General features: G+C 35.1%; 1 long non-coding RNA gene across 1 annotated transcript; it reads right to left on the bottom strand.

Annotated features, from left to right (window-relative positions):
* Nucleotides 1-3761: 3761 nt before the first annotated feature.
* Nucleotides 3762-22888, bottom strand: LOC100926175. The gene is made up of 5 exons (XR_004231955.1): nucleotides 22814-22888; nucleotides 22452-22689; nucleotides 19640-19732; nucleotides 16147-16187; nucleotides 3762-11908 (listed from the first exon to the last, which is right to left on the bottom strand). It is a non-coding gene; the product is annotated as an uncharacterized LOC100926175 (long non-coding RNA).
* Nucleotides 22889-22930: the final 42 nt, after the last annotated feature.

Below are 22930 nucleotides of genomic sequence, written 5' to 3'. Positions count from 1 at the left end.
TAATATTCCGTTTACCAAACCATACCACAGAGAAACTCAACCACATCCTTAATATGGAATTCTTGGCCCTTCTTTCCCTGAAAAACTGATTGATTGATAATAGATGAGATTCTTGCCCATACTAACCTTCATTCTTCCCTTTGACCCCTACCTGAATATATTAAATAATTTGTTTATAATGCAACTTTACTCCTCCAATTAAGTTCCTATTTTATTTTTCCAATATCAACTACTGATTCATTAAAATAATACCTTTTATATTCCAAGTGTTGTGCCACTGTGAAATGAGCATGGACCTTGAAATCACAAGTCTAGTTAGCCTCTCTGTTCCTTTAGCCATAAAGTGGAGGCAATGACTTTTATTATTTACCTTATAGGGTTGTTGTGAAGAAAGTGCTTTATTAGGTTTAGAATACTATGTGAAGGTGAGCTAGTCATAAAGATGGTATTGTCAAGTTAGTCAACAAGTGTTTCTTAAGTACCTACTATACTCCAGGAACTTTCGGTTACAGAGAATGGCTAAAACACGGTCCCTGCCAAACTAGGCATTGATCCATACTTAACACTGTACACCAAGATAAGGTCAAAATGGGTTCATGACCTAGGCATAAAGAATGAAATTATTAATAAATTAGAGGAACACAGGATAGTTTACCTCTCAGACCTGTGGAAGGGGAAGGTCTTTATGACCAAAGCAGAACTAGAGATCATTACTGATCACAAAATAGAAAATTTCGATTATACCAAACTGAAAAGTTTTTGTACAAACAAAACTAATGCAGACAAGATTAGAAGGGAAGCAATAAACTGGGAAAATATTTTTACAGTCAAAGGTTCTGATAAAGGCCTCATTTCCAAAATATATAGAGAATTAACTCTAATTTATAAGAAATCAAGCCATTCTCCAATTGAAAAATGGTCAAAGGATATGAACAGACAATTCTCAGAAAGAAATTGAAACTATTTCTAGTCATATGAAAAGATGCTCCAAGTCATTATTAATCACACCCCTGACTACCATCAGCCATAGAAGGACCTACTCCCATAGGAAAGATGACAGGAAGATGACAGGAAAAAATAATGATGATTGTTGGAGGGGATGCGGGAAAACTGGGACATTGATGCATTGTTGGTGGAGTTGTGAACGAATCCAACCATTTTGGAGAGTAGTTTGGAACTATGCTCAAAAAGTTATCAAACTGTGCATACCCTTTGATCCAGCAGTGTTACTACTGGGATTATATCCCAAAGAGATTATAAAGAAGGGAAAGGGACCTGTATGTGCACGAATGTTTGTGGCAGCCCTTTTTGTAGTGGCTAGAAACTGGAAACTGAATGGATGTCCATCAGTTGGAGAATGGCTGAATAAATTGTGGTATATGAATATTATGGAATATTACTGTTCTGTAAGAAATGACCAACAGGATAATTTCAGAAAGGCCTGGAGAGACTTACACGAACTGATGCTGAGTGAAATGAGCAGGACCAGGAGATCATTATATACTTCAACAACAATACTATATGATGACCAGTTCTGATGGACCAGGCCATCCTCAGCAACGAGATCAACCAAATCATTTCTAATGGAGCAGTAATGAACTGAACTAGCTATGCCCAGAAAAAGAACTCTGGGAGATGACTAAAAACCATTGCAATGAATTCCCAATCCCTATATTTATGCACACCTGCATTTTTGATTTCCTTCACAAGCTAATTGTACAATATTTCAGAGTCTGATTCTTTTTGTACAGCAAAATAACGGTTTGGTCATGTATACTTATTGTGTATCTAATTTATATTTTAATATATTTAACATCTACTGGTCATCCTGCCATCTAGGGGAGGGGGCGGGGGGGGGTAAGAGGTGAAAAATTGGAACAAGAGGTTTGGCAATTGTTAATGCTGTAAAGTTACCCATGTATATATCCTGTAAATAAAAGGCTATTAAATTAAAAAACAAAACAAAACAAAAAAAAAAACACGGTCCCTGCCTTCAAGCTTACATTGTAATGGTAGGCACAATATGCAATGTACATGTAAGATATGTACAATACAAATGGAAGGAAATCTGAGGAAAGGCTCTAGCCCATGGTGGGAGAGGCAAGGGGAACCAAGAAAAGCTTTCTGTGGAAGGTGGGTTTTAAGCTTAGTCTTGACAGAAGTCAGGGCAAACAGGTAATAGAAATGAGAAGGAAAAGCATTCGTGGCATGGGGAACTGGTTGTCAAGAGGGAAGGAGTATCATGTTCAACGAATAGCAACAAAGTCAGAATAGGTGGACTGGAGAATAAAGATTTTTTAAAAAGGTAGAGAGGTTTGAAAGGCTTTAAAAGCTAAACATCATGATGTATTTTATCTGGTGATGTCAGGGAACCATTGGAACTGACTGGGTAGAGAGTGAGTTAGATCTATACTTTAGAGAAATTATTTTGGCATCTGAGCAGGTGATGGACAAGAGCAGGGAAAGACTTGCAAAGGACTGACCAGAAAGCTATTACATTAGTCCAAGGATGAGGAAGCCCTAAACCAATCTAGTGGCTATGAGTAGAAATGGGACATATAGATGTTGTGAAATTAGAAATAAACATATTCAATAAGTGATTAGGCATTTATAGAGACTTAGTGTATCAGGTACTTTAAGAAGAGCTTTACAAATATTAGCTCAATCCTCACAAACCACCCTGTAGGATAAGTGCTTTTATCCCAATCTTTTACAGATAAGGAAACCAAGACAGAGGAATTTACACAACTAGTATCTGAGGTCATATTTGAATTTGAGATTTCTGGAGTCTAGGCTCTAGAGTTCTACCTAGTAGTTTCAACAACAGATTGGTGCTAAGTGAAATGAGCAGAACCAGATCATTAAATCCGGCAACAAGACTATATGATGACCAATTCTGATAGACGGGGCTCTCTTCAACAATGAGATGATTCAAACCAGTTCCACTTGTTCAGTAATGAAAAGCGCCGTGTACACCGAGAGAGAGGTCTGCGGGAACTGAGTGTGGATCACCACATAGTATTTTCATGCTTTCTGTTGATGTTTGATAGCATTTTGTTTTTCTTTTGGTTTTTTTTTTTTTCTTTCTAGATCTGATTTTTCTTGTGCAGCAAGATAACTGTATAAATATGTATATATATTGGATTTAACATATACTTTTAACATATTTAACATGTTTTGGACTACCAGCAATCTAGGGGAAGGAGTGGGGAGAAGTAAGGAAATTTTGGAACAGATAGGTTTTGCAAGGGTCAGTGTTGAAAAATTACCCATGCATGTTTTGTAAATAAAAAAAACTTAAAAAAAAATTGAGGCAAATAGAAATGATTTGTCTTGCCTGGGGTAATACTGATTCTGATAATATGTACTTTTCCTAACAGTGACCAAGAAATAATCCATAACATGAAATACAGAAAATAAAATTGGTAACATGAAAAACACACAAAACCCCCCAATAGATTGGAAATATGAGGTATAGCAAATCGGCCAGAGATGGATAAGCCTTGGCAACTAGGATGTTGGAATCTTTCACATCCTAGGGGATGTTTATTGGGGAAATTTAAAGAGTGAGGCATGGGAGAGGGGAGAGACAAGATCTGTTTGTAAATATATTTCATTCATATGGAATAGAACTCATCCATGAGTTATTTTGTTCCTTAGAAACCCTCTTTTGATTTTTTCATTTCCTAAAGCTCCCAACTCATTTTCACAATCATTTGTAGAATTACCATTCACTCTTTGTAACAAATAACAGAGTCAAGTTTCAGTGCATTCTCAGCTCATGCTGCTTTATTGCTAAAAACCAAAAACAAAGCCCAAAAATTTTATACAGAGTTGCAGAGTTTCCAATGTATGGTTTAAAAAAGTTTCTCATTATACCATCAAAAGAATAAAATCTCTTCTTCAAAATCCCAAAGATGCATAGATATAACAGCAAGCTGCGGTCTGCAAAATTTCAGGTATATACAACAAGAAATTCTAACAATATTACCTCATAAAGTATAACTGTGCAATGGAATAGAGATTACAGTGCTGCATGTGCATACAGTAAGTAAACAATCTTTCCTGCACTAAAGAAAATCAATACATAGAATAAAAGTGAGTATTGGGTCTTCCTAATTTAATGTCACATTGTTTTATTTTACATACAACTTAAAAGCAGATTCAAGAATAGTACAGTTACAGAAAATTATCATACACTATTCCAATTTATTTATTTTGGATATTTCACCCCATGATGGAAAAAATAAAACCTAACATTCCAACAGTGGCGCAGCATATTGACACCTTTATTTTCAAAGAAAAATATCTTTACAAGGAAGGCTTTCTGTTTATGAGTTTTTGCTTTTAAAGAATAATTCTTAAAGTTTGAATTTCTTGATGTATTTTAAGATAAAAAGAGTTGCATATAAGAGTATTTATAACTCCCTTTTAGAGGAGTTGAAGATTGATGGTTAATGTATTCTTAAACCAAAAACAATTAACAATTAATTTCCCTAGTTGGTTTCACAGATGTTCTATCAATAAGTGGCTAGAGAAAAACTGTAAAGAGGCTTAGTAAAGCTCATCTTTCCAATGTGTGTTAGGAACAAACTTGCTAAGTATGAACTAAGTGGTTCAACTCTGGCCTATTTGAAGGTTATTTTTATCCTTTAACTTGGAAGATGAGAGTTTTTCCAACAGTGCCAAGATAAGCCCTACAATTACAGTGAGGTTATACTAACTTAAGGAAAACCTCTGCGGGAAGCAGCTTCTTATTACTTCTTTGTCATGTATTAGTTCCTGTTTGCTATAATCACACATGCTTCGGTCAAGTTACTCCAAAAGCTCCATAAGAATCTTTAGTCCCCAACATTCTTAAGTATTACAGTGAATTGAAGAGCATTTGCTTTTTTTCTCCCTAAATGAGGAAGTTAATGGTAAATCTATTTAATGAAATAAGGATGCACATAAATTCATCTTAAGGGACAAGAATTCTTTATGGAGTCTAACTGACCAGATCATCAGGGCTAAATAATTTTGTATCTTTGGCTCTAAAAACCTATTTCAAGTTACATAAATTCAAAAATATATCAATATAACAACTAAACAAAGATGTAACAATATTTTCAGGTGAATCCTGCAAAATGGAACAGTATCCTTTGTTGCAGGGAGCCATTATTATTGCTAATTGACACCGTTACAATTCAGTACAGTTGTCTTTAAGTGGCTAAAATTACCTAAAAATACTGTATTAAAAAGCTACTCAACACCTGAAATACGTGCACTGTGCTCATTGATATCATTCACCTTCAAAGTACTAGTTTTACTGGGCTTACACTCAGGCCACTTTTGCCTTTTTAAAAATAGACCCAGTTATTACTTTCTATACTACAGTTGGGCCTCACCCACTCACTCCTGAAACTCTGCACCTTTTTGATTGCTACAGTTGAGATAACTAAAAAATCATTCATCAACACCACATGCTTCTTCTTAGTTTGTCCCGTTATTTTAAAAAACATGCTTTGGGGGCTAATATAAATCCTCTTCTAAACAGCTGGAGTGTCATGCTGCTATCCCTGTTTATTCTCTACCCACCCTCCCTTTACTGATGGGAGGCAAACCACACAAGAACTGAGTTTTCAAGCAGTAAATTCAAGCTATTAATAGTTACTATTGCTTTGTTATATATAAATGCATATATCAGTTTTCTAGTAATTATATGACACTAAGCATTTTAAATCATGCATATTAGAATTCTAGCTCTACAAAATGGGGATTATGGGCTTTGTGCCACTGTTACTTTTATGGTCATCATGCATTTGGGTCCCTCAATCAGGCCCATATTTGATAAACATGCAAAACAAACAAAACTTCTTGATTCAGAGGCATCATAGGATTTAGCTGATATACATGCAATTAATTTTCTTTGAAATACTGTAACTGAAAGGGAGAAAACTGAGAAACCTTTGGGAAGACAGTATTAATCAAGTTCTCTACATGTCTATTCCTATGATGCTTCTGAATGGAATTACAAAACTACCAACAAATAAAAAAGTAAAATTCAGGATCATTTCACACTGGTACAAGGGAGACTGGGATACAAATCCAATCCCTTAAAGGTGGAAATGATATGGCAGCAGAAATAATAGCCACTATTAAGAAAAGTAAATATGCAATTTTATATTTGTTAGGGATTTTCCTGGCCAACTTTGTGATGGGTATGATACCACAAAAGGAAAAGGTAGTATGTTGTGGAGAACCTATTCGGTAAAGTGGTTTCTTTTACTAATGCTGAAAGAAATTACTTATATAGTATTCCTTATCCTCCTGCTCCACATACATTCTGGAAAGATTAATAGCATAGCTAGTACAATATAAACTAGTTAAATTTCCAATGCCTTAAAATTTGGTGTAGCTCTCTGCTTCTAAAAACTATTTTAACAAGCAATCTTTTGGGCCAAGGTTATTTTAACAGCCCAACAAGTTCTAAACAAAGGAAGCTATTTGCCTTTACCAGCAGCACCAAGAGAATGTAAACTCCTCAAGGGCAAAGACCTCATCCCATTTTGCATAGTGCCTGGAGTACCATATGATCACACTTCATATTTAATTAGAGTTCACCCATCAGTGTGATGTCTCCACGCAAAGGTAATGCTTACACCCTTGAATGTAAGATGCTTATCTGGATACCATCCTTGCACTGGATGTATCTGGTCAATTACAGCATTTAGATTCACAATTAATGTGGCTGTTCTATAAAGTCCTTTATCTAGCATAAATGTACACCTGTGACCAAGCCAGATATCTGAAAATTGTTTGCCTGTTCCAATGTGTGACACCATGGGGCACACTAAAGAACAAGAGGAAGCCAAGGGGGTGCATTCCTCTGGTGGGTTGAGACATGTTGGTTACTTTACATTTAGTTGTTGTCTTACCTTTGGGGATCAGCAAATAAGAAAGAATATCAGATCAAGAGGCATGACTTTCTTGCCTTCCCCCTCCCCTCCCCAGGTTCACATACAGGCATATAATTAAACATCATGAACCAAGGGATTTATAACCAGCTTATATAGAAATGTAATTATTTTTTAGGCGCTAAATGGCCAGGATGAATTATCCATATAGACAGATGGTATGAGACAACAGAAAAATTTACTTGGTCTCACTACTCTATCTTGGCTCCTGAATTGGGATGGTGTGCTGGGAAGTGGAACAGTTTTCCACATTAGAGGACAAACTGCCAGAGACTCTGGCCACTCCTCCATTAAAAATATGGTTAAAAACAAAGAAAAACAAATTCACACACATAAAGTCTTTCTCACAAGTGTAACACTAAGAGCTTTCTTAACCACAAATATAGAAAATGCAAATATCAAATTTAAGTTGTTTTCTTAATCCTAAAAAAAAAAAAAAAAGAGAATGAATTTAAGAAACCAAAGAAGAAAGAAAAAAAAATCTGTCATGGAGGAGTTATCCTCAAAGTAAAATCTCAAGTAGAAAAGCTACTTGGAATGCACTGGTGAGATTCCAATTTGTTTCCCAGAAAAAGCTCACTTCAATTACTTGGGGAAACAAATAGGGTTTTCAGTCTCACATAATGAAATCTTTCTCTAGTGTGTACATACACATGCACACCCACACCCACACACGCACACATATCCCTCTCTTTTATAGATGTCATCTACCTAAAACATGTTTTCTTTCATGCAGCTCTGTCAAGGACTGAGCACCACACACCACAAACTTGGGTGGTAACTTACTTTACATGTTTGCTAATTCAAGTTAGTTATTAGTACATGCAAAATAGTTATTGCTACTAAAATCTTATCCTTTTAAAATTATTATTTTATGGCTTTGTTTGCATCAGGGGCATTTCCCCTGCATACTGTGCTATTTTGCATTCCAGTTTCAGAGGTATTTTTTAAAAAACTGATTCTCCTAAGCACTATACTATTTGAATCAAAGGTATAACTATTTGAGTCTAGACTAAGAGAACCTGAACCTTGTCCCTAGAGAACTGCTACAAAGGGGCCTACTTACTCAAAGTTGTTTTCTCATGCAGTGTTGTACACTTATCACATATTTGTAGAGTCTATATTTTATAAAATCTGGATTATCTGAGGTTTTTGGATTCAAATCATTATTTGAAGAAATTTCAGGAAAATCACCTCCAATTTCTCAAAGAAGTCATTTACAGACAGGAATTGCTTTATCAGAGAAAGATGAACTAGCCTATGAGTGGCAAAACTACTTCTTCTGGAAAGGTAGGAAAAAGAGGACATGTACAAGTTTGAAAGTTACATCCTTAAACTGCATACTGCAAACACAAGAAATACTCTTTTACTTCTCACTACAAGGTAACTTATTAAATTTCTGACTACACGTCCAATTTTCAAAATGCAAATCAAGCAAGAGAAGTAGCAAGAAAACCACATCAAAAATAATAAAATGTATTTGAAAAGTGAGGACAACCTAAAACAAATACTTTGATTCTAATATTTACAAAGATTTCTCTGCACAATCCAGAGACAGTGACGTGCAGATAGGAAATGTGAAACAGTCTACATGCTACCCTTGAGTTGACAGAGCATCTCATGTAAGGCAGATAAGAGTATCCAATTAAGATATATAAATTGTACTGTGGTCCCTGGATACAGAGAAAGTCTACATACAGAAATCAAACAGGATTAAGCTAGAAGATATACAGGGACATGGGGATAATCTCACCTACACAAGAAGCATAAGCCAGGATCACAATGTTGGAGGGGAAACGGAGGTGTCATCCAGAGTTTAAGTTTGTGGTATAGATTGGATACAGTCAATTACATCAGGTTTAGAATATGCAATATTATGTGAAGCTGAAACATCCCCACACATATTCAAGGCCTCCAATCCAGAATAATTCTATTTCTAAACTAGTCCTTTTAGTCTGTCACTTTCCCCCCAGGGAGAAGATACAGGTTCAGAACTTTTACACAAAAAGGGAAATTTTTACATTTTCCATTTTTTGTTATACTATTGATTATTAATATAAAGAATTCATCACTTTTAATTTTAAAATTACTACTAGGCTCATGCACTGGCCCCTAACATGGCACTACATTTTCCTACAAAGCATTAATGCTTTTGAAACTATACATATTATCAAAATGGAAGACATTGGTGATTTTGTTGTTCTCAAACAACTTGTAACATTATTTTGTCCACAAGTATTAAAAAAAAAAAAAATATATATATATATATACATACATATATATATGCACACATATATATGTAATTATTGCACATGTCCCTTGTTTATTTGTTTTAACTTTTCAAAAAGGAAAATTCCCACTCAACAAGAAGGACTGGAAAAATAGAGAGTATAGCAAGAGGTCATAGACAGCACTGCCTAAAACCACAGCCAGGAAGGAAATTGTAGAAAGACAGATAGAAAAAAAAAACACAAAAGGTGTCTTAAGGGAATATAAGGCTGAAACAACCGATCATGAAACAAATTTTAGTTGTAACAAGATTTTTTGACAGTTGTAAATAAGGCAGGCATATATTTAAGGGAAACACTAAACAGTTAAGTTATTGGCTATGGATTCAGAAAACTCTAAGGAATCTAAAGTAGTAGATCTGATGCCAAAAGCACCAATGGGCCAGAGCAGATCTGTTGCAAGTTTGACAGAAGACGTAAAGAGAATAGGTTGGCCCTGCTGCCTGCCAGCAGATCTTGCCAGAAAGGCTACCAATAACAAGACATTAAAGGGAAGGGCAGAGAACCAAGATTTACAGTCTTTCTCAACATCTTGGTGGCACCAATACCCCTTTAGTAAGGAGTTTCTCCAATAACACTGACCTTTACCTTTGCAGAATAGTAATGAATAAAAATATAAACAAATGACTGGGAGGTCTGCCTGACTGAATTGAAAGATTTTTAATTAATGCAAACATAGAACTTTCAAAAGGCATGACTACCACCTATTCAGAGTATCCCAAAAGTCTCAGTGTAATTTTAAGCTACTAAAGCTTAACTACACTAGGACTTTGAGAATGCTGTATTTTACTGCTAGCCAATTTCAACTATTGCCCTTATAAAATCATACTTTATTCACATCTTTTTTTCCTCCTAAAAGACATTTTGATTTAGATTTCAATTCCCATTGGTTAAGACCTACTAATTCATATTCCATTTTGACAATCCTCATCTTTAACAAACTTCCACTTGTGCAGACCCAATCCTGAATCCAGAGTCTTTACTTTTAGCATCATACCAAGGTTCTGGATGAGCACATTCCCAGAAACTCAAAGATGTAACATAGAGTCTTACTATCTGGAAAGTTTCATGACTGATTTCTCTAGTCATGTAACATCACAAATAAAAGAGTGATCTTCTCTTGAACTAGTAATGCCTCATCCCAAACTCTGCTTTGTACTTCTCAGGAGCAAGGAAGGATTTCAGCTGCCAAGGGAAGCATTTTTTTTCCCCAGAGGAAAATAAGCTATGCCATATGCAGTGCTTGATCTAGATATAAAACTATGTTTGTGGATTTTTTTGGGGGGGGGGTGGGGTTGGGGGGGAAGACGTGCAAATGGGAATGGAATCCCTAAAATTCTCCAAGACCTCTGCCTCAAGCCAAAGTTGATGAACATTATTATGCAGCCCATCTTCCTATAAGATGCTTCAGTTTTCACTCATGGAAATTTCTCTTAGAGTCATCTGATTTGAAGGATTATGTTCCCACTGACACTGAAAGGGATGATAATATAGGATATGTCATGCAAATGGAGCTACAAAAAGTATTTAAGCTTTTTGTCTTTCAAGGTGAAGTTACATGGGAAAATTCTTTCCTACTCCCACTCTTTTTCCATTCTGCTATATTCATAGCCAACCACAAATTTGATCTGGTATTATAAGTATACAGAGGCAGACTCCTTGTTCCAGTTCACTCTTGGCAACAGCAGGATGAAAACTAAAATTCCACAAAGAAGAAAGGTGACAGCAAATCAAGTATCCATAAGACAGCCTTAATTCTTGGTAAGATCAAAATTTTTTGTTCTTTGTTTAATCAAAAGTCAATGAAATCTGTTTTCTCCAACGGATCCAGGAATGCATTCATGGAGCATGCTTGTGAACAACCTGCTCCTTTTTTTGTGAAAATGGAAAAAAACATCTTAATGGTATGAAGTCAAATGTTACCTAGGGAACAGGCAATGCAGCCAGGCTTTGTTTCTTAGGAAGAAATCTTTCTTCTCACTGATAAATGTGGACATACTCTTCCAGAAATATATTTGTTCAAAGAACATGATATTTTCTTCACATACGTTAAAAAAAAAAAAAAAAAAAAATCTAGTATACTATACATAAGCTGCTTTACTTACCATGTCACATGGGTATCTACAAAGCTGGCCCTTTGTTCTGGATTAAGAAATCTATGTGATGGAATTAATTAGGATTCAGACACATTGTTTTTAGTTTCCAAAATGAACTTTCCATATTGAAATAAAAGATATCTTGTTCTAATTATGTATACATGTAATTCTATACTAATTCAAACAGGATACAAGTGGCCCCTGCAGACATTTTGAGTTCTTAGGCAAAGAACTCACAAATATCACCATCTAAGGACCTGGCACCAATCTAAATATTATGCTTCTATATGGGAGGAAAAAAATCCCTTCTTTCATCTAAGCAAACAGTTGCTGCATACCAAACATCAATCACTTCTTTTTTCCTGGTGTAATTGACAGATGGCACCCTGGGGAAAGCCACCTAACAAAGCTAAATGTGCTGGATTTGAGAAGTGGAACATGATGTGAAGTTATCTTTTCCATTCTGGTTCATGGAGTTCAAGTAGAGAGGAGATAGATCCAAATGTCAAGACCAAGGACTGCAGTTAAGTAAAAAAAAGCAGGATCACCTGAGAAAACAGTGAAGGATCTAAAAACAGAAAAAGAAAAATAGGATTAGGATAGTTATTTCTGCTTGAGCTTATTTCACTGAAAAGGTTTATTTCTCTAACCAAAAACATATATATGTCTATATCTATCAGTCAATCTATCTATCTATAACATATGGTTTAAAATGTTCAATCAGAAAAAAATAAATACTGGCAAAATCGTAAGCATAAAGTGTTTCTTCTGAAAAAGCAGCTAAGCACTTACAGAAAATATCCATACATTTACAGACATAGCATTAATAAGTTCTCAAATGTAAAACTCTCTTCTTATTTTTAGGCCCAACTACTCACTGTCTAGCTAGATATGCTGGGTATCAATGGGCCAGTTCTACAATCTAATCTACTCTATGAGGCAACAAATACTGTTCCCATTTTTTGTTTCCCTATATGGATATTAGATTGAACTCAAGTGTTTGTAATTTAAGACTTTCAACATTTTAAAGTTATAATCATAACAATGTTATTTGTTATGAAAACCTTAATATCTACAGGCAATCTACCCTCTGTTATAAAATGTCCTCCATGACAGCAGAAAACACTTTGGAAGAGTTTATTATCTTCCTGTTTTATGTCTGGTTTAATATTTATAATAAGAGGATCATCTAATAATACTATTATATCTTTCAAGGAATTTATAGAATTGATGAAAACAGCATGGTGTAATACAAAGAGTACTGGATTTAGAGCAGAGAACTTCCATTTAATTCCTATCTCAGTCAATTACTACCTGTGTGACCTTGGACAAATCACAACTTCTCCAAGTTCAAATCTTGTCTTCTGCAAAATGAAGGGGGGATGGAAGCAAATTTGACCACAGGGTGTCTTTAAGCTCTGCATCTATAATCCTTCAATCTTTACAAATGCATAAGAGAAAACTTGTTGGTAGTTGGTTTTAAGGCTGTGCTTTTTTTAATTTACCAAATTCAATGCTTTTAAAATGTTGATAAAAAATAAGCGATGAAATTCCTTTCCATGCATCTTTCCATCAATTAGGTGGGTTTAAAGATAATATCAGTATGCTATAGAATGTAAATATAAAAGTCTACGCACTTCCATTTCATACTTCCAACAAGGATCCCATTCGTGCATGAATTACAGAACTGGCAAAACAATATGGATAATCACAACAACAATCTAAATGGTAAGAACAAAGCAAACAAGATTGAATGCTGTAAAATTACAATGACGAAGCTTGGTTACAAAGAAAGGATGATAGAAAACACCTACATTAGGTAGAGGTTTGAATGAAAATACTGCTAAGAATCTAAGATTCTATTCTGGTTCAGCTGCAAATCAGAAAATAATGAGAATATCATATTCTTAACAAAGTCCAAGAAAAAAAAAATATGGTTACTATTCTCCAAAGACATAAACTTATTTAATTCCTGAATCTATGAAACACATGCTAATTTATTTTATGTCTTCCTCTGGCAACAACATTTCTCTATCTCATGCATAACATTTGAAACTACCTTTAAGGTGATTTAAATGTGATACAGTCAAAGACAAAGCCGCAGGTCAGTTACAAAAGGTTCACTAGACAGAGTTTTATTTATATTTCTGCTGAAGTTCTTTAGCTTTGATTAAGACAATAGACAAATTTGTCTACTAGAGTAATTGTATAAAAGTACTTTGCACATAAATATCACCTAACAATTACATCCTTATATAATCTGTATTTTTACTTTCCTACATCCTAATGTAAATTCCTTGTTTACTCCTTAAGAGCAAGAGTGATTTCTTTTTAGTTTTTTACTTTATTCCTACCTCCCAATAGCCTCCCAAATGTGCTCTTCTCACTTCTGATTTTTGTATCCCAAAACCTAGCACAGTATGTGGTACATGATTAGCACTTAACAAATTTCATTAGACAGGCACATTAATTACTGTAAAAAGGCAGAAAAAAGAATTAAAGAAATTTAGTAAACACCTGGGAGTGTACCAGTTCCCTGGGAATACAAAAGCAAAAATGCTTCCCAGATTAATACTTTCTTTTTTAATCGAATAACTTTAAAAAAATATTCCTTACATTTCCCAATGGATCCTCTCTCCTTCCAGTAAACTACCCCTCATAACAAAGAAAATTCAGAAAAACCAGCATATGAGAAAAGCTAACAGTGTGTGCATTCATACCCTGCCCCAATCCATTCCTTCTCCTGGCCTGTACTATAGGTGGGGTGGACCTTCTCTAAAAGCCAGGCTTAACTGCTATTCTTCCCACAATCAATGTTATGGTAATATATTGTTCCCTGGTTTTATTTACTTCACTTTATGTGACTTCATTTAAGTCTCCCCTTGCTTCTCTGCATTTATCATATCCATTATACACAGTAATATTTTGACCCACACCCATTTATTCATTCCCCAGTCAAAGGCCATGTGATTTGTTCCCAGTTTTCTGATCCTGTAAAATAAGAAAATCAACAAAAACTTAAGTGTCTACTATTTGCTAGACATTGTATGAAGTGCTTCAGGACAAAAGTCCTCCTTTACTTTTGGTATATATGAGGCTTTTCTTTTTGTTAGTGACAGAAGCATTACAGATATAGGGCAAGCAGAGCCCAGAAAAGGGAGTTTGAGTCTAAGAGGTTTGAAAGGGAGATTTCGAAATGTAAATGACAAAACTATAACTATGATCTTAATTAGTTAGTTAATTTTAATAACCCCTATTTGGTCTTTATTGAGTCATGTCTAATTTCTTATGACCTATTTAGGCCTTTCTTGTGTTGATCCCCATTTCCTTCTCCATAGAATTAAGGCAAACAGGGTTAAGTCATTTGAGCAGGGTCATACAGCTAGCAAGCGTTTAAGACAGGGGTCCTCAAACTACAGCCTGCGGGCCAGATGCAGCAGCTGAGTTCCCCCTCACTCAGGGTTATGAAGTTTCTTTATTTAAAGGCCCACAAAACAAAGTTTTTGTTTTTACTATAGTCTGGCCCTCCAACAGTCTGAGGAACAGTGAACTGGCCCCCTATTTAAAAAGTTTGAGGACCTCTGGTCTAAGGCCAGATCTGAAGTCAGGTCTTCCTAATTCTGGGTCTAGTGCTCTACCCCCTGAAGCCCCTAATTGCCTCTATCTGATTTTTCGACTATTACAAATCTCTCCACTGAAACCTGCTATAAAAGTCTAGGGAGAGAAACTCTGATAATTATAGAAGCCCCATCAGGGAAAATGTGCAAATCCCGCAAGAAGCACCGATGAGATATTTATTAAATAAATAAATAAATAAATAAAAGAGCAGGCTAGGTGAATATTCTTGGCAACCTTTGGGATGTTGACAACCCGGTAGTTGAAAGGACTGATCACTTCTGTTTAGCAAGCCTGTTTCATTAGCCAGAGCTTTCTTGGACTAATTCAAAGCCTACAAAAGCTGGTTTCCTTTTTTTTTTTCATCTACACTGTGAAACATTCCTACAGGCAGAAGAGACTAAATCCTTTCTGTAAGATGCAATTTGCTACTGTTTTCTGTGGTTCTTGACAGCATTTTGTCATGACAGTCTGTAATTTCTTGCTGTCTGATTCTGATTTTCAAACCGAAACTTCCAGCTTTTACACTCAGCTACATATGAAATACAAACAACATAAGCATTTGCAAACAAAGACTATTCTCCAAAAGAAAAACTATCTAAACCATGACTACTGAGGATAAGAGAAAAGAGAAATGATTGTCATCAACTTTCAGTGGTATAATGTAATTCTACTTTTATATAGGAAACTCATGAAAGTCTTAAGACATAGGACTTGATACTGAAAAACATTACATTTCATATTTCATTTTGTGTTATCAGTAGGAGTTATGCAAAGAATAGTAGTCACACCCCTGTGTGCAAAATTGACAATTTACAAGAAATGGTTCAAACAGCCTATTTATTCATAAATAAACGAGAATGACATTGGTATCTAGTTAAAGTACAAAAACACTGAGTTATAAAATGATTATTAACTGTTAATTATTATGTGTCTGCTTAGTACTACACCCCTGAGAAATTCCATTTCAAAGACATAACCTCATTAATTCCCACAACAGCTTGATGATGTAAGCAAGTAAAAATTATTATCCTCATTGTACACATGGGGAAATAAAGACATTGAAAAGGACTTATTCTGGGTCATTCAATGAAATGGAAAGAGGATAAGACTGAGCCTGAAAGCTGAATCATTGATTTGTTACTAATTTATTATTAAGATTTCCCCAAAATTAAATCCAGAGATACCTACATAATGATGCAAATGAAATCTTTTTTCTTCTTCTAAAGAACCTGTAAGACAAAGAAAAAATATATCTAATGAGGATTCTTTAAAAGCAGAAAAAAATAGAAGCTGGTAGCTACTAATATTAGAAAATTAATTGTTGAAAACCGGGAGAAGAGACTTAGAGACATTTTTTTAGGTAGGGAAATTCTTACTGTGAAAGAAGATAGGAAGGAGAAGACGGGGACATATAACTCCTAAAGAGTTCTCTGAAATGAGGTCAAATTGTACAAAGGCTGTATGTAGAAGAATTTTTTTTCTCTGGCACACTGTCATTCAGAGTTACGAACAACAGTTTGCAGTGATACATGCCACATCAAAATAGGCTTTTCATACTGACAGTTCCCAATCAAGAATTCCAGTTTCCAAAAATCACTTTAAACCCTTTAATCTTTGTAGATCATCATTTATTTTGTTAATCACTTATTTGCTTAAATTTTTATGAGGTAACTTAACAGGCTACAATATTGATTTCTAGAGAGATCTATTTCCATTTCTTCATTATGCTTTATGTAAACACCTCTGGTCAATTTTTACAAACTATAGTTTGAGTCATATGTATGACATTGTCTTTACTCCCTAGCCTTAGCTTCATCAGCAAAAATCCTTTACGGACAAGAGGTTAAAATTAGTTTTTCTGTAATCTTCAGTTCTATGTTCTACTCTTAACTCTACTTTAAAGAAAGGTTATCTTCCTCTGAAGAATTAGCAAATACTTTTTCTCAGATTATACAAACGCAGAAGAGGAAATGAAAACATAGTAATGCTGCAGTTAGGTTTTTTTTTTTTTTTTTTTTTTTTAAATAAGTGGCAGAATGGATAAAACTGGAAGGTAAAGAAAACATAAAAGAAGAAAGTATTTTCCTCTGACTTTTCTTCCTATACTGTTTTTGTTTCTGGTCAATGAAAATAGGTTGCAAATGGTTTCTGAAGCAAACTAGACATTTATTACCCCTATACTATAAAAGATCTCTAATGAAAATTTGGCGTAAGAAGAAAACTAATGTTTCTTTTTCTATAGATGATGCTTTCAAGAATCAACCTAATTAATAGCATAGGCTCTTCCCAGAAATGATATAATTATCTTCACTCTTGTATAATCTCTAAAATCTTCCTCATTGCTGTTTCAGTAATTAAATAATTCAACAGGACACATCTTTATGTTCTGCAAAGAATTCAGTGCATTACAATTATCTAATAAATAATTCATAATTATAACTTGCTCTTACTTCATATGTAGCTAAAAATCATAGTGGCATTCAAAGCATCACATCACTTGACAGCAATCTAATTTTCCAACTTTAGCTCTTATCTCCTCCTAAAGTCTACTCTTCAGTCAAATAATACATATTCTATGCTTTCTGGAGGTCCTAAGTATAGAATTTTATTCTCCCTTAGTCTCTACCTGCTAAAATCCTATTCATTTTGAAGGATCACTTAATTCATGTAGTTTTTATCAAATCTTCTCATCTAGAAATGTCTCCCATTCAGAAATCTCATAATCTTTCCCCTCTACTTTTCTTATATACCTAGGTTCCATTTTGCAATTAAATTATTTACCTCCATTTCTTATCTGCCATAATAGTATGTTATATTCATGAACCTTTACTTCCTTCAGCATCTAAAACAATGCTTTCTACACAAGCTCTTATTAAATGCTTGCACTCAATAGAAAGGATAGAAATAAGTTTCTATTCTATGTTATATAGTATTAAAGAGAAGGAACTATCATTCAGATATGGATAGATATAAAATGCCCTATAAAGCTGAAGTCCAATGTTTCACTTTCAAGGCTCTGAAGCCACCCGTACATAAAATTAAAGTGATCATTTCATTAGCAAATGTGATTTACTAGCAGAAAAGGAAAACAGGACTTTTCAGTAAAAACTGATAAAAGCAATCTCACTACCCTGTTTAGGAAATTAAGAACCACGTTTTTATTTTTGTGACAGAAGAATGATTCATTGTCCAGAATAATGCAGGTATCTTGCCCTACAATGCAGACTGCAAATTTGTAATACTCTTTCATAATGCTGCCCAAAGCACTGATGAAAAAAGTGCATGTAGTAATATGCTAGATACCATAGAGGGTTGTACAGAAAACAGTTTCTGCACATCATAAATTTGTAATCTAGGGAAGGTACATATAAAAAATGGGCAAAATGACTTTCATAAGCACAGTGTATACAGCACTGAGTGTGGAGTCGAGAAAATGTGAGTTTGAATATGGACACAGATCCATACTGGTTGTGTGACTTAACAAATTATTTGATCTATTTGCCTTAGTTTCCTCAACTGTAAAATGAAGATAATAAATAAAAGCACCTGCTTAGCACAGTTGTCATGAGGATCATATAAAATATTGTAAAAAGCACTCAGTAGAGTGCATGATATATACCAGGTGCTATACAAATGCATTTTCCTTTCTCTTTGCTTCTTTTTAAATCACTTGGATAATTATTTTTTTAAACAGAACTGTGAGCTGACAGGAATTTTTTCTATCAATGCAGGTTAGCATCTTCTCTAAAATACATACTTTTAGAGATGACAGAACCTTAATTTTCTATTTTCAGAGTCCAATTCTTACATAAAGTGCCGAATATGGGTAATAAATTCAGTTAGATTTAATTCAACAGTTTATTTTTTCATTTTTTGGTCCCTTCTTCCAAAAACGAAACTCATGTAATAGGTTCTTAATTTTCAAATTAATTTTCTAATACTACATAATGTTCACATCATAGAATTAACTATAGTAGAGTAGTTATAATGCCTGTTTCTTAGATTAGGAGACTGGGCAGAAACCTTAAAAAATTCACATTTCAAGTCAAATTTCTAAGCATAAAAATTATTTCCCTTCTATGATAAATTCAGAAGATATCACATAACTGATATGGAAGACAAAGAACTAGGAATCTTTCAGATGCATTTCCTGATAAGTTTTTATATAATACTATACATGGTCATCAAAGAAAACATTACATAACAATTATTTTACAGGACATAAACTAACTTAAAATTCACATATGTAATTACTAAAATCCTAAATTCCTAAACTTCTTCATCTGTAAAGTAAGGATGCTAATATTTGCAATATCACTGGGTTTTGATCGAAAGTATTTTGTAAATGATTACATGCTAGATCATTTTAAGGAGTTACATGATTTGTCCAGAGTGACCCCAAGAATTAACTAAGATCTTTTGATTTCAAGGTATTTACACTACACAAATCCTTATGAAAAGTTTTAAATCAGTCTTTTAGACTAAAAATTTACTTATTTATATAACTTTTTTTAAACTAATTTACCTCTTTTATGGTAGTAAATTAAATAAAATTTGCATTTTTTTTTTTTTTACTTGCCCATTACAAATTGTTACTTGTTTAGGGCAAACTGTCCAGAGAATTATTAAGAGGTTGTTCAAAAAAGAAAGGATTTGGAATAATGCTTCAACTTTTACTTACCAGCTAAATCCTGAGCTCTGGGTTCTGTTTTCCTTCCAAGATGAGGACAACCATAAACATTGTAGGAAAATTGTTTTGCCTAGTATGAGGAACCTATGGATAAGGAAAAAATGAAAATTCCATTATTTCAAAGGCTTTTAATATACCCTTCATGGGTACTTTATGAATCAGTATAGGACTATTAAAATGAACCAATCTAACTTTAAAAATTTCCTTATCACATGCTACAAAAAATCACAGCTTGATAATTATTTTTTCTTTTACCCTGAAATGAATTTACCTAAAAAATGATGCTAAAATGGTAATTGTGGAAATGCTTATAGAACAATTGCTCATGTTTAACACTGGATTGCTTCCCATCTTAGGGAGGAAGGGAAAAAAATTTGGAACCCAAGGTTTTGCAAAGGTGAATGCTGAAAATTATTTATGCATATGTTTTGAAAACAAAAAGCTTTAATTAAAAAAAAAAAGGAAACCTAAAAATAAATGATGCTAAAAAAAAATCTCTCTTTATGATGATCAAAGATTTGTGACAGAAAATTTCCCTTCTTTCTTTTAAATCCTCCTTTCTTCTAAAAGGGTCTAAATTGATATTCTTTCTTATAATCAAAAACTAAACAGAACTGCATAGAAATGACTTAAGGGTAACTAAATGTGGTTCTTCTAGTATTTCAAGGCCATGCTGAAACAAGAACCACACTATTAAGCACATAATATCAGAAATACTTTAGTTCCATACACAGACATTACTATATACAAGGGACTGGGCTAAACATCCTATGTCCTTACATTATAAAATGTTCAAACAGTTCTTGATTGACAGACAAAAGCTTTAATAAGTCCTATCTTATATAAGATTTCCTTTGACATAAACCCATTAACAAATAAGAATTCAGATCAATTCTGACAGACGTGACTCTTTTCAACAGCAAGGTGATTCAGGCCAATTGAGATGAAAGCCATCTGCACCCTGAGAGAACTGTGGGAACTGAATGTGGATCACAACATATTATTTTCACCTTTTAAAATTGTTATTTATTTACTTGTATTTTTGTTCTATTCCATTTTTTCCTTTTATCTGATTTTTTTTTTTTTTTTGTGCACCATAGTAATTTTGGAAATATGTATAGAAGATTTGCATATGTTTAACATATTGGATTACTTGCCATCTAGAGGAGGAGGTGGGGAGAAAGGAAGGGGAAAAAGTTGAAATACAAGGTATCACAAAGGTGAATGTTGAAAATTATGTATGTTTTGAAAATAAAAAGGCTTAAATTAAAAAAAAAAAAGCTTAATACTGATTAATCAGAACTCTGGGAGAATTTAAAAAAGAATTTAGCCTTTCCAGCACCTGACTTTTTCTAAGAATCTGTGTGGAATAGGTAAAAGAATCCAGAGACAAAGAGTGAAAGTACCAGCCTTCATAGAGGAAGAAATTAAAGACTTGAAGAATTAAGGAATTAAAGTGATTAAGTCCAATGTTCTCACCACATACCCCACCCTAATTTATTTAAGTCTCAGCTTTCTCATCTGCAGTGAAGAGAACTGCACTAACTTCCTCCCTGGGGGAAAGAGGATCAAATTAAATTTATTTTGTAAAAGGCAGGAACAACAATGTATACGACTTAAAGTTCATGAGTTTAGAATTTAAAGCACATAATATAGAAATATTTATGAAACTTAATTAGAAAAACTATATTTTGCCTTCTAAAGTCTGTAAAAGTCCCTGAAGTTATATGGTGGGATGGGAGAAGGGAGGTGTTATAACTACAAAGAGCTACTGAACAGTATTGTTACATAATAAATTCATTTTTGCCTCAATTACATTTTATAATTGAATCCAAGTTATATAGTACATTCTAATAATTCTCAGTATGGCAAAACAACTTATAGCACAACATACATACAACCAAATCCCTTAAAAATGTTTTTGGCCTCTCCCTCTACTTTGTTGTTGATCCAACGTGTCAGGAGATGACTCCATAAGGAGGTTTCTTGACAAAAGCACTCTCATTAGAGACCGATTCTATATATGGCTTCTCTTGACCCTGAGGCAATAATCTAGTTGTGAATTTCAGAACGCTCAAGTTAACGGAGGCAGGAGTGACTTCAGTAGTAAGACATGCAAAGGCCCTCCCCAAAAAGAACCCAAGGGAAACCTGGGTAGTGTCCACCTTGCACAGAACCAGAATAAAGCCCATCCGGGAAACCTCTCGGGGAAGACAAATCTCAAGGTCAATGGAATGAGGGCGGGTCAGGATCAAAGCGACTCCCCCCAAATGAGAAAATGAGTAAGGAGAAAAGGGGGAGAGAAAGGAGCAAAGGGTTAGAATTCTAATGACAGAAGGAAAAAAATTTAATTAAAATCAACAAGCCAGATGAAGGATGCAGCGCCTAGGCCGCAAAGGCTAACAGGAAAAGCGGATGCGTAACACGCCCAAGTTTTGCCCAATTAGGGAAGCACAGCCGGGATAACACAAAGGCAGCAAGGGCAAGCCAATGAGAAGGACGAGAGGCTGATCGAGGAGGCCGCGCTGTCAGCCAATGGGCGAGCCTAGAGGGCGGGCTGCCGGAAAGAGCCAATGAAAGTTGTAGAGATGGAGGGAATACGGGACCCCCAGGAACAGGCCAATGGCGGCCGAGACGGGGACTGGAGAAGGAGGCATTCCCCAGGATGAAGGGACCGATCTCCGGTCCTCTCGCCCCCTAGATAACAGGGAGGCTCCGACAGGGAGAAGAACAGGCACTACCCATTCCGTATCCTACGGAGGACGCACCCGTGACCGTTTATCCGTCTTCCTCCCGCGCTTACCTGAGTTGTCAAGACTAGTGCGCCGTTGACCAAGGCTGGCCCACCTCGGCCTCCGAGGATTCCCCGCAGCCGCGGCCGCAGCCACAGCCGCAGCGGGAGCGGCAGTTCTTCACTCCGCCATCTTTCTCTCCTTCTCAGCTCCGCCTACCCAGAGACCGAGGGAATCCCGAAGCTCCACCTTCATATCCGTCTCCGAAATCTGATTGATAGTTGAATTCACCCGTCATGCTCGGTTTTCCTGTAATAATTGGTCGAAATTAATGTCTATCAACTGGCTCTTCCCTCACCTTTTTTTTATCCAATTGGGCAACAAGGCAGACATTTCTGGGAACGGGGATTGGTGGACTAGTTTGTTATCCCACCTTTTCCCTGCATTTCTAGGACCTAGTTTAGTGGTTGTTCCCGCAGCAGTCAAGCGGGGGCGACATGGAGTTACTCTCTTTCTTAGAACCAAGTTGTTTTCCCTTCTGCCCTACTGG

This window comes from Sarcophilus harrisii, chromosome 2 (assembly GCF_902635505.1).
Source record: "Sarcophilus harrisii chromosome 2, mSarHar1.11, whole genome shotgun sequence".
Lineage (NCBI taxonomy): Eukaryota > Metazoa > Chordata > Mammalia > Dasyuromorphia > Dasyuridae > Sarcophilus > Sarcophilus harrisii.
This window is presented reverse-complemented; position numbering and strand designations above follow the sequence as displayed.